This window comes from Pyxicephalus adspersus, chromosome 6 (assembly GCF_032062135.1).
Source record: "Pyxicephalus adspersus chromosome 6, UCB_Pads_2.0, whole genome shotgun sequence".
In the NCBI taxonomy this organism is placed as follows: Eukaryota; Metazoa; Chordata; class Amphibia; order Anura; family Pyxicephalidae; genus Pyxicephalus; species Pyxicephalus adspersus.
In genome coordinates this window covers 35,800,831-35,814,135 of record NC_092863.1, presented here as the reverse complement: position 1 = coordinate 35,814,135, position 13,305 = coordinate 35,800,831, and the positions used below count along the sequence as shown (strand labels likewise).

Below are 13,305 nucleotides of genomic sequence, written 5' to 3'. Positions count from 1 at the left end.
TCCAAGCAACATAAAAGTATAGATAATGAAAGTGTTTAATTTTTCTTTTAAATTGTGTCTGTGTGACTTTAATTGTGGCACAGTAATTAAAGCAGAGTTTTAAAAGATAAAATGTTTCCAATAGATTAGCCACACAATTATTACCAAATAAGAAACTGAAATGGTTACGCTGACATACACAGTGCCTTGATGCCATTGCAGTCCAAAAGTGTCCCAAACCTTTATCACTTGCTGTGATAATTTGATGTAGGATGAAAGGAGATAAATTTCTAATTACTTAGTAAACAAAGTAGGAACACTTTTCTGTGAACGAAACACTAAAGGTAAATGAACAAAATGTTTTTATTTATTTTTTTTCGCACTTGCACAATTATCTTTCTAAACAAGATCTAACTATGATATATGGCTAGTACTATCACTATAGTACTGTAAAATACTGGGAATGTCAGTTAAAAAAATGACATTACTTTGGGATAAAGACAGCTAGAATACCCTTATGGGCAATAAGTTAGGAGACAGCTTTTTACTGTGTGTTATGTCAGAACATAATTCTGCACAACACATGTCACAAAGCAGCCTCACATTGTTGTGCAGTGTACAGATGTAGTATGCACTACATTTGCGATTTGCTGCATTTGGCATCCTGTTTCAATGAATAGGCTGCTGAATGAAGTGCATTGCGACACAAATAATGAATGCATGTAAATTTAACAAGATCCCTATAGTGTAATCAAGCCTTTACAGATGTATACCTAAATGTAGTCAAAATGTTTACTCTTTGTGTGTGGTTTATGATTTTTTTAGGTCCTTAGATAAAAAAAAGTTTAGGAATCCCTGTTTTAATGGACAAACATATATAAAGCCACACTGCAGTTCTTTTATTTAGGTGTAAGGGATTTGTCATAGTTTTTTTAGCCTTAGGGGCTTGTACATATCAGTGTCAGATTTTGAATCTCATGACCTGGTTTTCATGTCAGTGAATAAGGGAGCCATGGATTTGAATGTGTTCTTTATCATCAGAATGGGCAGTTGGTGGCTATGCTAGTGATATGCAGAATATCCATTTAACTTAACAACTTTTTATGTTGGCCATCACAAAGCATTTGATGACTTATTTTAATCATCTAACATTTGATGAACTAAGGAGACCTGGATGTGCATGGCATATAACTGCTTATCATTGTGGAAGGAAGGCAAAGAAATAGTGATATTTAGCATTGCCCTCAAACCTCGTTCACTATTAATTTATGGACTGCTCAAACAAATGCAGTCCATTTTTTCACAACTTCTCATGAAAACAAAATTTTGAAAACAAATTCTGTTCATTTTTTCACAAGAAACACCAGGGCCAGGCTGATGTGTTCTCGATTTTTTAGTAAATCCCCCATGGTCTTTAGTAAATTTTCCCCAAACTGTAAATGAGCAGTGTTCTTACCCAGGACAACACTTGGTGACAGTGCACTAAAAAATCAATGGATAGGTACTGGAACCGCATCCTTGTCACCAATATTTGTGCGCTTATACAGTCAGAAAGAGCTGATGAACTAGAGACATGGATGTGCATGGCATATAACTGCTTATCATTGCGGACTGAAGGCAAAGAAATAATGATATTTACCATTGCCCTCAAATCTCCTTCACCATTAATTTATGGACTTCTCATGAAAACAACATTTTTAAACAAATTCAGTTCATAATGCCATCATTTCCAGATCACTGAGCCTAAATAGCCCCGTATAGAATAATACTATGCACAGTGTTTCCATCCATGAGCCTGCCCTTTGTCTGCGAGAATGCTATCAATGCAGCTAAATGGTATGACATTATTAAGCAGAATTATTTTCATCTCCTCTGCCTGCTTGATAGCTCGGCTAATTCCCATGTTTCTAAGCCACCACACACTGCAGTTGTTCTTTTTGCCTGGTGTATGGGTTACCATAGTTACTGTTTTTGGCACCTATTTTTTTGGCCTAGCCAAGACATTAAATATTCACTTTCATATCCATGTATGGGTAGCTTAATAAAGTTCCCTTTGTAGAATCAAACCATTTCTGCACAATCATTTGTTTTTCAGCTGCATGTTTAATTTTCTTTAAAAATGATGTTTACTGATCTAGAAAATTTGACCTTTATAACATAATGATTTTTAAATCAATGCAGAGAACATACAAAATAATAAAATCATCAGTGTAGGTGCTTATTTTGCATTGCAAGACAAAAACATAAACACTTAATATGTAGACAATCTGTGTGTGTGTGTATGCAGACATTCGTATCTGCAGGGGTGGATCCAGGGCTTCAATTTTTCAGATAGGCCTATGGGAATTTTACTTGTTTGTTTTAAATTTAAATTGTATTTGACATTTGGTAGACTCAGTCATTATTCATAATCTGAATAATTCTGTTTCAAATGCCATTATTATTTATTTTTTGGCGAAAAAAAACCTTTTTGAACAACCATACACACATTGATTTATTAAAGCTTTTCAAGACTGGAAAAAATAGAATATCATGGGGAAACCCTGAGTAACATGAAATGTATCTTGTCCACTTAACTAATAGCAAACTATTTTGAATGATTTTAATTATTTTTATTTGTTCCAGGTTTGCGGGACTACCCAAGTTTTCCCACAATGGTCAATCTTTTTCAGTCTTTGAGTGCTTTAATAAATCAGGCCCTATGTGTCTTACAAAGAGTAATTTCCACACTGTAACCTCATGGTCCTGGATTCATTTTACAGCTTAGAAGCATGACTACCATACTTGGACCTGCTAAGGCTTCTCCAAAATATCGATAAAGCTTTAATGTAACAATTATTATCAAACTGATCCAAAAATCTGCATCAACAAATGGGCATCCTAAGGGTACTTTAGTTAATTGTGTTACTAAACTCCGGGATCACAGGAAATAGTGTGTGGGTGCAAGATAGATTTTTTAGCCAGTAACTAAGAAAGGCAGTGCCGGAATCATCCAAGGTGCACAGACATGCACACCTTTAAAGTTTATGCCCAGAAAAAAAAATATATTACTATATTCATAAGTTGTGTTCTGGGTCCTGGAGCCCAGGATTTTGTAGGGCTTTGGGTGGAATGAAACCTTCATATCTAGGTCCACATGTTACATGGTAGCGTAACCTCAGTTGTCTCAAGTCTCAAGCATTGTTTTTAGATGGACAAGTTAGAACCAGGGGTGTCAAACTCAAATACACAGAGGGACAAAATTAAAAACTTAGACAAGGTCAAGAACCAACCTGAACATTTATTGAAAAAAATGAGGAATTTTTTCCTTCTTATTGGTTATAAAACTTTTTCATAAGGAAACAAAAAGGTTTTGCTTCACGTTCAATCTGGAACAAGCCTATAATAGAGAAAGAGGCGTAAGATTTTTAAAAAAAATTTATTTAAGAAAAAAATCTTATGCCTCTTCTTTATTTGTATTTGTTAAATTTCAATGGTAAACTTTTTGCATAGACTAACAATAAAAATACCAATTGTCTTCTATAAAAATCCAACCATTCAAGTCCATGCCTTGGAGTAGCAAGGAAATGTACCGCTGGGGGGGAGTGCTGTAAATGCCAAACGTGGGCAGTGCGGGTCTGGAACTCCCTCTTCATTGAAATAGTGCCGCTACTATAATTCCCGGCATTACTTGCGTCTCTAAAACAGTCCAATGCGGGGCCACCCATAGGCAGAGAGCCCGTTGGTTTATAGATGTGAGTGATGCCGGCAATTGTAGTTTATTTAGGACTAGATTTGGCTGCAGTTCATATTTAGGATTCCTTTGGGGGCTCAAAAAAAGGATGTTTGGCACCCCTGAGTTAGACCATAGGAGTCCAATTCCCTTGCATACATTGTTTGTACATACCTATAGGACATGCAATAGATGAATGAAACAGTATACAGAAATGCTGTAGATGAGGAAGTAGAATTGTTCTGTAGTCCAGAATGGGCAGAGCTGCTCGTAATTTATTGTCTAGTGGCACACTGGTAGTATTTGGCTTGATACAAAGTATGTGGCTTGATAACTATGGATTAGTTATCTGTACTAATGTATTGCCTAACTGCAGTAGAAAAGTCATCAATCTGCTGGAGTGCACATTAAGGTGGTGTTGGTGTGCAAAATCCGGCGCAAAAGAGCTATGCATAAAATAGAAAAGAGAATTATGTAGCTGGGGAGGGTTTTTGGAAAAAATAGTTTATTTGGGTTAAGCACTGAAACCCGCCTCTGTAATGTATTCACTGACTTTCTCCTTTCTTCTCTGGGCCACACAGTAAAGAACACTAGAATACTGTTTGATGCTGCTGAGAATGATAGGACAGCCCTTTTCTTCTTTTCTATTTTCCTATATATAAAGCATCTTGGCTTTCAGCCATGGAATTTAGATAGCACAGTGAGAAGCTTGTGCTGAAGATTATTTGCTGTGCTTCCTTCAGAAGATAGGTCTGTGTGATGTGTAGGTGGCACTGACAGCCATTTCGTCAGTGATCAGCACATGCAGTTTGTACAATCTCCAAAGATGACAGGTCTCAGAAGACTAACATCAGCTAGACATGTACATGGTTAATAATAAAGCAGAGGAAAACAATTTTAATGTGCAAAAGCGTAGTAATCCATAGCAGCCACTCATATTTTACATTTCACTACTTGAACAAAGTCCAGATTATGAAAAACAGTTGCCGATTGGTCGACCCACTTTTTATTACTATACTATTTTCCCTGCAAATATGTCATGCAAAGAAGACCTAGGTGAAGTGATGTTTTTATCAGAGATTGCTGCATATAATCCAATTTTGCAATTTTACTTTTGATCACACAAACAAAAAAGATATGAGGTGTAGGGGGCCTTGTGGCGCAACCGAGACTGGAGCTTTCCGGATCTTTGTATTGCTCAGCCATGTCCTGCACTGAGCATGGATGTGCTGTCAAAGTGATAGCAGTTTACATGCAGGGATATGTCACTTGGGGTCTGTCACTTACTGGGTCTATCAATGTAGTCTGTCACTGAGGGGTCTGTCACTAAGAAGGGTTCTGTCACTGGGGGGCTGACCTGGGGGGATCTATCATTGAGGAGTTCAATTAGGTCCGTCACTATAATGCAGAGGTTGATGGAGGAGAATAATATTGAATGGTTACAAAATAGACTGGGTGGGTGTCTGTTCAGAAGTGGATTAGGGACATAAAAGGATGTTAATGGAAAAAAGGAAGGTAATAACCACCAGTCTACTAAATGATGCTTTTAATGTTTGGTAAGTACAATGTTTGCCACAATATTTCCTTGATTGGCTAACCCTGTAAATTTTCTTTTTTTTTTTTTTTTTGTTTTTGTTTGTTATGTTTTTGTATCACTGCTGGGGTGCACTTTGACATCCTAGCCCTGGGTGCTAGAGGACCTGTTCTGACACTGAATGTATACCATGGTCTGCAGAGTGCAGGAGCAATGAGTATGTATCATAGGACTCCCAATTCTGGTCAGCAGAAGGAAAAACAATGTCACAGTGTAACTTATGGGGAAAAAGATTGGGGGTGGAAGTGCCATGAAGTCTCCGAGAAGAAAAAAATGCCAAAAAAAAAGAGTTACAAGAAAAAAATGTCTAGGGTCTTTGGGGAACAAAAATGCCATGTGTTATAAAAAAATATTTTGTTAGTGTTTGCAGGAGGTAGAATGCCACACAACATGGATGCAAGTTGGGCATTAGCATGTCATAGTTGTCAGTGGTTGGGACAGCAAAGGACATCACCTAATGGATCCCAGTAATCCTAAAGTGTAAGAGTATAAAATAAGCCTCAATCCACCGCACCGCTCATTGTTCTGCTTTTCTCTTACAAACTTGTTAGAGCCATGACCTCATATACATGTGCTGTTGTAATTTATACTACTACTATATTTATACTACGACTACTACTACTACTATATTTATACTACTATACTACTACTCTAATCTTAGTGTTCACCCCTATAAAATACCCCTACACCACAGGCCTCCCTGTGACATTTTTTAATTTCCTTTATTTTTAACTTAACTTATGTCTTCTGGCTAATCAAGCACCTAAAGAGCTAAGTCCTCTTCCTCTGACTTTTTCTGGTAGTGGGTGGCTTTGTTTGATGCAGAGCAATAATATGATATTTGCACCATCTCTCTGTTTCAATACATTGTAAGTATACGACAGTCTGAAGCATGCTCAGTCTTTTCTAAAAAGATTAAGGGCATCTTGTGGCAGAAGAAAAGGGACAGCTCTGAACTGACAGTGAATATTGCAGATTTGAGCAATTTCAACCACCTTTAACAAGCCTTTGGCCATTAAATCTGCTGAACACATTAGGGCAACTTCACACTAATACATTGGACAATTGTATGGTGTTGATAATAACTGTTAGTTGTTGAATGGATTTACTGTTTTTTTTTTGGATCAAAATCTAAGTTTACTGTGCTTAAAAAGATACATTTGCATTAACAAAATACTGTTTTGTCCAGGCTTATTTGGGGGAAACAATTTTTTATGGCTGTTTAAAGGTCCTGCCTCTAAAATGTTACACACCATCTAAGGGCCAGACCATTGGATGTTAGGAATAAGTATACGGTAGTTTAGTGTCCCAACATCTCTCCCCAGCTCTGCTGCACTAAGACTTTGCTGAAGATCACTATACCCTGGATCCAGAGTCAGCTGCAGTGAGCAGTGCTTGGTACTCTGCTGGGTCTTATTGGGGATTATTAAACTACTCGTTCTTCCTGTCTAACCTATTTTTATTCCTTTGACCTTGAAACCAGTTTGCTTTCATTTTAAATAAGTTTTACTGTGCAGATTTTGAATTTTTGATACCAGTTTTAGATGCAAGGTCCTGGTTGCCCTTGGCATTTTTTTCAATCTCTTTTTGACATCATTTTGAATGTCCCAACTTCCATCGACTGATTGTATCCCCCAGTAAACTCTGGGAGAAAAAAAAAATTTATTTGTACTCACCCTAAATTCCTTTTCTCCTGTAGTTCATTGGAGGACACATATCTCTCCCATCAAGTTAACTTTTGTTGTCGGCTTGCTGCCACGGTTAAGGAGTTTTCTTGGGATGTTAGTTTTCTGTACTTGTCTGATACATGTAGCTAAAAGACAGAACGATGCATTCTATCCAACCTCCTAGAGGCAGAAGATAAACCAAAATAGGGAAAATGGTGTCCCATAATAAAAGGATTTTATGGCTATTAAAAAAAGAAAATCCTTTTTTACATGATCAACATGTGTCTACATCTAAGTGTGTAACATATCATTTATTTGAGGTGAGAGGTAAAAAAAAACTGATAAAGGGAAACTCAGAAATTTATTTTTGCTAAAAATTGTAATTGTTCATAACAAGGCAAAAACAAATAGCCTCCTATATATGTGTTTCCAGATAATACAGGACATAATCTGATTAAACAATATTAATATGCAAACACTTGTTGCCCTTAATTTAGTAATATATTGTTAGCTAATTGCTCCTAAATCATTGCAATCACACAGAATGTAAGATCAACAGGAAGCTGAACTGACATAATCTAAAAACCCCTCATTTCATCACTAAACACTGGCATTCAGAGTTTGCATAACTTCAACCAACCTTTGTACTGTATGTGAATGAGACAGTCAACCTTATTGTTTGTTGAAGAATGCGCTTACATTTTCACTGATATGGTATATTCACTGTTTAAATGTTGTAGGATTTTAAAATATGAAATTTGTCTACCAGAACATAACTAGGATGTCTGATTTCATTTCATACTCTGTTTGCAGTGACAACTGGGATCAAAAACAGAGGATGTAGGCACTCCATAAATGCATTTCTCTGCATATAAAATGAGCCCAATATCTCCCAATTATTTCACCAATCATGGAAATAGGATTTTCACAGTGAAGAAAAAAAGCTGAATCTTGGTAAGTATCAGCTGCATTTTTGTAAAAATTTTGAAAAAAAAAAAAAAGAAATAGATAATAATTAATGGGTGGTAAATTATTTACATAATAGGTTGCATACTAACATCTAAAACTGACACGAGTGGACATATTCAATAAAAAAGCAAGAACTGTGGATGTACAATGTGTAGTGCTCTCATCAGCTTATCAGAATGATCTTGTACATTTCCTACATTACATATTCCTACTGTCATTGTAAAAACAACATTGCTTTTGTGTATTCAAACATGCCTGTCAGGTATTAGTTCAGAAATTTGTATTTATTGCTAATGCTTGTGCTTTTAAAGATATTTAGAAATCAGTTCAGCTGTATATAGTGAAAGTTTTTCAATTTTCCCAATGTGCTTTAGGACTTTCCATTGACAATGTAATTTACAAGTAGCGTTAGGTTACAAAGATAAATTTTATTATTAGAAGGCTGATGTCATCAGTTATACTTAGATTGTTGTGTCATCTCCTGCCTTTTGTAGCATTGGCAATGGTTTTAAAATAAGTTATGTAAAACTGACACTGAAGACAAACTGTGATATACAGCTGTAAGTGCCCATGGTGGAAAGTAGATATATTTATTTTCATTAGCAATTAATGAGAGTTTTTTTCCTGCTACTCTTTGCTACTGCAGTTAGCATAGGGTGTTCCTCAGGGAATTTGGAGACTTGACATTTGACAGAAATTGCTGTTTGCAATACCACAGTAATTTGTTTGCCAGGTAATTGATACCAGTGATGTTTATTGGGAATTCTTTTAAGCACAGATACCAGTGATGTTTATTGGGAATTCTTTTAAGCACAGATAAGCTGATTTAAAATGCATTTAATGGGAATTGCTATAAGAGAAAGTGAGCTCTGAAACATGTGCCCAAAAAGGTAGGCAAAGGACAAAGGACTAGACAACAGTATTGCTTGTGGCATCTGATCTCTGTCCATTACTGACTTGCCATGTCTTTTTCTGCAATGTGCCACTGTGTAGAGGCAGATATCTTGGTAGAAACAGGATTTTGCTTCCTTGTGCCAGTACCTCCAACAAGAACTGTCATCACAATAGTGACAAAACTCTCATTCCCGATTTCCTGAGACCAACATTGAGATGCAGCAAAGTCTTAGATCACACACTGCAGATATACAGCTATTAGTGCCTAGGCACCATAACATACTAGTAAGTGCACTGCTATTATAGGGAGGAATTTCAGACAACAAGTAGATTTTTGGGCAGTAAATCATCCCACAGCAAATCTTTTTGAGTTCAGGTCCACTTTTTGCATGACATCCTTAAAGGTAAGTACAATAGCTATTCTTCAGAATGAAAGATAGCCCATTGCAGGCAAGTAACTGGCACCTAGTGACCATTCCATTAGCATTGGTGCATTGTACAGCCTGCTTCTAGTCCTTACAGCCTGTAGATAGGGATAGTGCACACAAATGAGTCTCCTTCTTAATATGGCCAATTATTCTGTGTAAACTACAGTAGTTATAGAAAACCTACCCATCTGCAGCAGAAAAAGCTCTAAACTCGCACAGCTGTGCAAAACAGTGCAGATATTTCCAGGGTCACTATGTGCCTTTTACCTGCCTAACCATTAACCCACCTCTGCCTCTGGTGATGCAGCCCCTACATGTGTCTAAGTGTAAAAGCCTAGTGTAAACCAAGGTTCTCCTTGCAAAATCTGATAGACAGTCATAAGTGTAAATGAAGATGTGAAATGCATACAGAAAGCACAGCATATCTTCTCAGTACTTCAGATTTTTTATCCAGGAGTTTTTGAAATGCATCATTCTATCTCACTCCCTTTTATGAGTAATCAGGACATTGTAAAACATGCCTGCTTGTGATGCTGGAACACCCCTGCAGGCTTCTTGCTTCTCCTGACATAAGTAATAAAATGTCTGTATTGTAAAGCTTCCCATAGCCACAAATCAGATTCACACCCGAGAGGGAAGTTATGCACAGGCTTCAGGAAGTTTTATCCCTTTGCACCTTCTAGTTGTCTGTTAGATGGTCTGGGTCTAATCTGGATGCAGTGAGTCACAAAGAACTCATTAACAGTTTACCCTTACTTTTAGCCCAGGTATCTTTAAATACCACCCCACCCCACTTCCCCAGCAACTGACAATATGCTAAACCTATCTGTGCATGATCCTTGTAGATCTTTACTGTGTGATCCACTGGGAATGAATGTATGTCCTAGCAGGAGGATGGAGGCAAGAAAGAGTGCACATTTGTTTTGGACCAGTGTAACTTGGGGAAGAACAAGGAGGCTATGGTTGTAGGACTGAATACCTACCCTTTCCCATTGCTGTATGAATTCCCACTTCTAGCCATGACCCGGTAATAGAGCAAAAAAGACCCCTGTGGCACAAATTGCCTGTCACATGGACTGTATAGCTAAAGAGGGCTGAAATGTCCCCTTTTTAACCTTGCCTCTTTCCCCCTAAACACTACCAGCACCTCAACCCTTCACCTACTATTTTTTCTCCTGTCCTGTTGCCTGTACCTTCCTCTGTCATGTAAAACAAGCCAAAAACTTATGAACGAGGGAAAACCTATGAGGCTCGAAAACAAGCAGTTTTGTCAGGATGCTGGGCAGGTAGGCAATCTATGGACAACTGTTTCCACTCCAGTAGCAAATAGGCTAGCGGCTGCAGAACTCTATATAGCAGTCCTGGGGAAAGCAGTGGACTGTTCTTTTAGGGCAGTCTCCAGCGAGATTTGGAGGGCTAGTGCCTCCAACACATTTTCTCTTCTGGGCAGGGGCAACTTGCAGAGTAGAAAAGGATACATTAGTAGCACCTGCAGGAACGTGCCCTGCATCTATAACAAGAAAGGGAAACACTTTTTGGCCACTACCCCAACTCCTGACCAAAGCCACTGGCATGATAAAGACTCTCCTTCTGTCATAATCACACTAAAGCCAGTAAAAGAGGAAAAGGGAAATCACCAACTGGTGATACGTATGGTCAGTGTAGCAGCCACAACATATCTGAAAAATATAGGAAAGTAAAAAAAAAAAAAGAAAAGCCTTTAGCTTGTTACAAATTGGTCAGTGATCTTAGTATTTACAGTACTACACCGACTTCTATTTATAAGGACAGATAAATCTGACATTCACTGAAATTTTCCCAGGGAGAAAATCTTTCAGGTCATTTTCACTGCTTTATAAATAGACCTCCTAATTTGTTGCTGCAAAAGAACCACTGAACGACTTTTCTTTTAAACTTGTATATCCCCAGTTAATGTAAAATCAACTGTTACAGCCAAAACTACCTAAATAACCCCCTTTTCTGGTTGGAATGAGATTGGGCATACTGCTACTGTATGTAAACTAACTAAAGATAAAAGTTACTTAAAAACCTATTACTTAAAAATCAAATCTGAAATATGTGCTACCCAAATATGGTGTTGATACTACTTTGTGACAATTTTGTAACACTACATACATACAGTGTTTCCCAAGTATACTCTATAAATGATTGGTATTTGTTGCTATGTCACCCTCAAAGTCACATGAAAACGAAGACTCCCTCTCTGGATTTCTTTTTTCTCATTGGGGTAGCTCCTAAATTCATCATACTTTTAGGGAATGGCTGCTTGGCCTATTTTTTTAATTTTTAAATATTTCAACTAACCTACTTTTATATTTTCTTCTCCACTCTTTATAAACTGGTTTATAATTTTTATAATGTCATATATCTGAAAGTAGAAACAGGTTTTGTTTCCTGGAGATCAGGCTTGTAAAAGTGGAGAATAGCATAGTGATCGGCGCTTTTTTCCAGATGCTTATCCCCATTTTCAAAAGTGTTAATAGGTGCCCAGAGACATTTAGGTCATTTAAAGGAAAAAAAAACAAGCACTTAAAAAACTTATCACTGCCTTTTGTATGTGGCCATAAGATATTTTAAAGTGGAGAATGCCATAGGTATACTATTACCATAGCTGGGGAATGCCATAGGTATACTGATAACATGAGTAGAGAATGCCAAAGGGGAACCATTAAATGGTATTAATATGACAAGCAGCACAGTAAATGTTAAACAGTTGCACAGTTGTTTACTACTTTTAGAAATGGGATGAACAGAAAGAGGTGCAATATTTGTTATGAATAACTCCCATCTTTCTAGCGATCAGAGCCTGTTAAGATAAGCCCTTGAATGTTAATTTCTGATTCCTATAATTTAGAGGACTAGTTATAAAAAAGCAGAGATCAGAATTTGTTCTTCACTGTTTTGATCTTCATTTTTAGAAACCGGTTTGGACAATAAAGTAGGATTGGCCAGGTACAACTAAATCCAATTCCAACCACAAACAGTCAGAATAAGTTAGCATTGTTTTATGCACATAGGCTGCTTTAGTATATCTTTAAATTTTTAAGATCATTTATTCCTATGTTACTCCTGCTGGTAACCTTAACTAGACCTAATTATTATGGAAAATTTCAATAAAATAGTTTAGCTTTTTTATGTAAAGTGTATAAAGTATACAGTAAAAAAAGCTTTTACTCTAGCTTGGAATTCTTTATTTCATGGAATCTAGGTTAAGGGAGTTATTAATATTGCATAGCAACATATTTTCAGTGCTTATTGTTGTATCAGTATGCCATCAACAAGCTTTGTTTTCTGACAGAGAAGAAAGCTGACAGCTAATCCTAAACCAAGGCTGTGGGATTTAGAATGTGGAACACTGGAAGACAGTTGTTTAAAGAGAATCTGTCACTAAGAATAAAGAATCTGGGCTGGCAACAGTTCTTGAACTACATAAGGTACATAAAGCAACATGTTTTCACTGAATGTGTCAGTGCCCCCATTAATGTTGTAAGGATGCAAAATTTGAATTTCGGTGCCACTGCTTTGTTCCATTCTGTGAAGTGTCCAGAGTAGTAAACATTAAGTTTCCATATATCAGCTGTTCTTTCTGCAAAGGTGTCAGAAATGTAAAGCATATCTGCAGGGACATGAATGCCAAGGAAATCTAGTATGCAGACTCTGCTAGGGAAAGCTAGGAACTCAGCTAGGAAATTTGAGTTATGCTACTGGCTGGTAAAACTTTGGTCAACCTAACAGGCGGATAGCAAAACATGGTATGTATCTAAAAGAGGAAGCAATGCATTTATGTACTGAACTCACCCACATGTCAGCTTCAATGTTAAAATATTTTTCACTAACAGCAAAATATGGTACGGATCATGGTAGCTGAGTGAAAGTAGTGAGATTCCCATGTAATGCCCATGGCAGGTGAGTTGGATTAGTAAGATTCCCATGTAATGCCCGTGGCAGGTGAGTGGAAGTAGTGAGATTCCCATGTAATGCCCGTGGAAGGTGAGTGGAAGTAGTGAGATTCCCATGTAATGCCTGTGGAAGGTGAGTGGA

General features: G+C 37.2%; 1 long non-coding RNA gene across 2 annotated transcripts in view; it reads left to right on the top strand.

Annotated features, from left to right (window-relative positions):
* The window catches only part of LOC140333527 (uncharacterized), an 88,578-nt gene that overhangs the window by 71,733 nt on the left and 3,540 nt on the right, over window positions 1–13,305 (top strand). Inside the window, exons 3-4 of one of the 2 annotated variants that reach the window (XR_011921386.1) lie at window positions 7,766–7,906; window positions 12,563–12,698. This is a non-coding gene — a long non-coding RNA (uncharacterized lncRNA). Of the gene's footprint in view, window positions 1–7,765; window positions 7,907–12,562; window positions 13,297–13,305 lie in introns of both variants that reach the window. The other variant, XR_011921385.1, reaches the window with a different exon arrangement.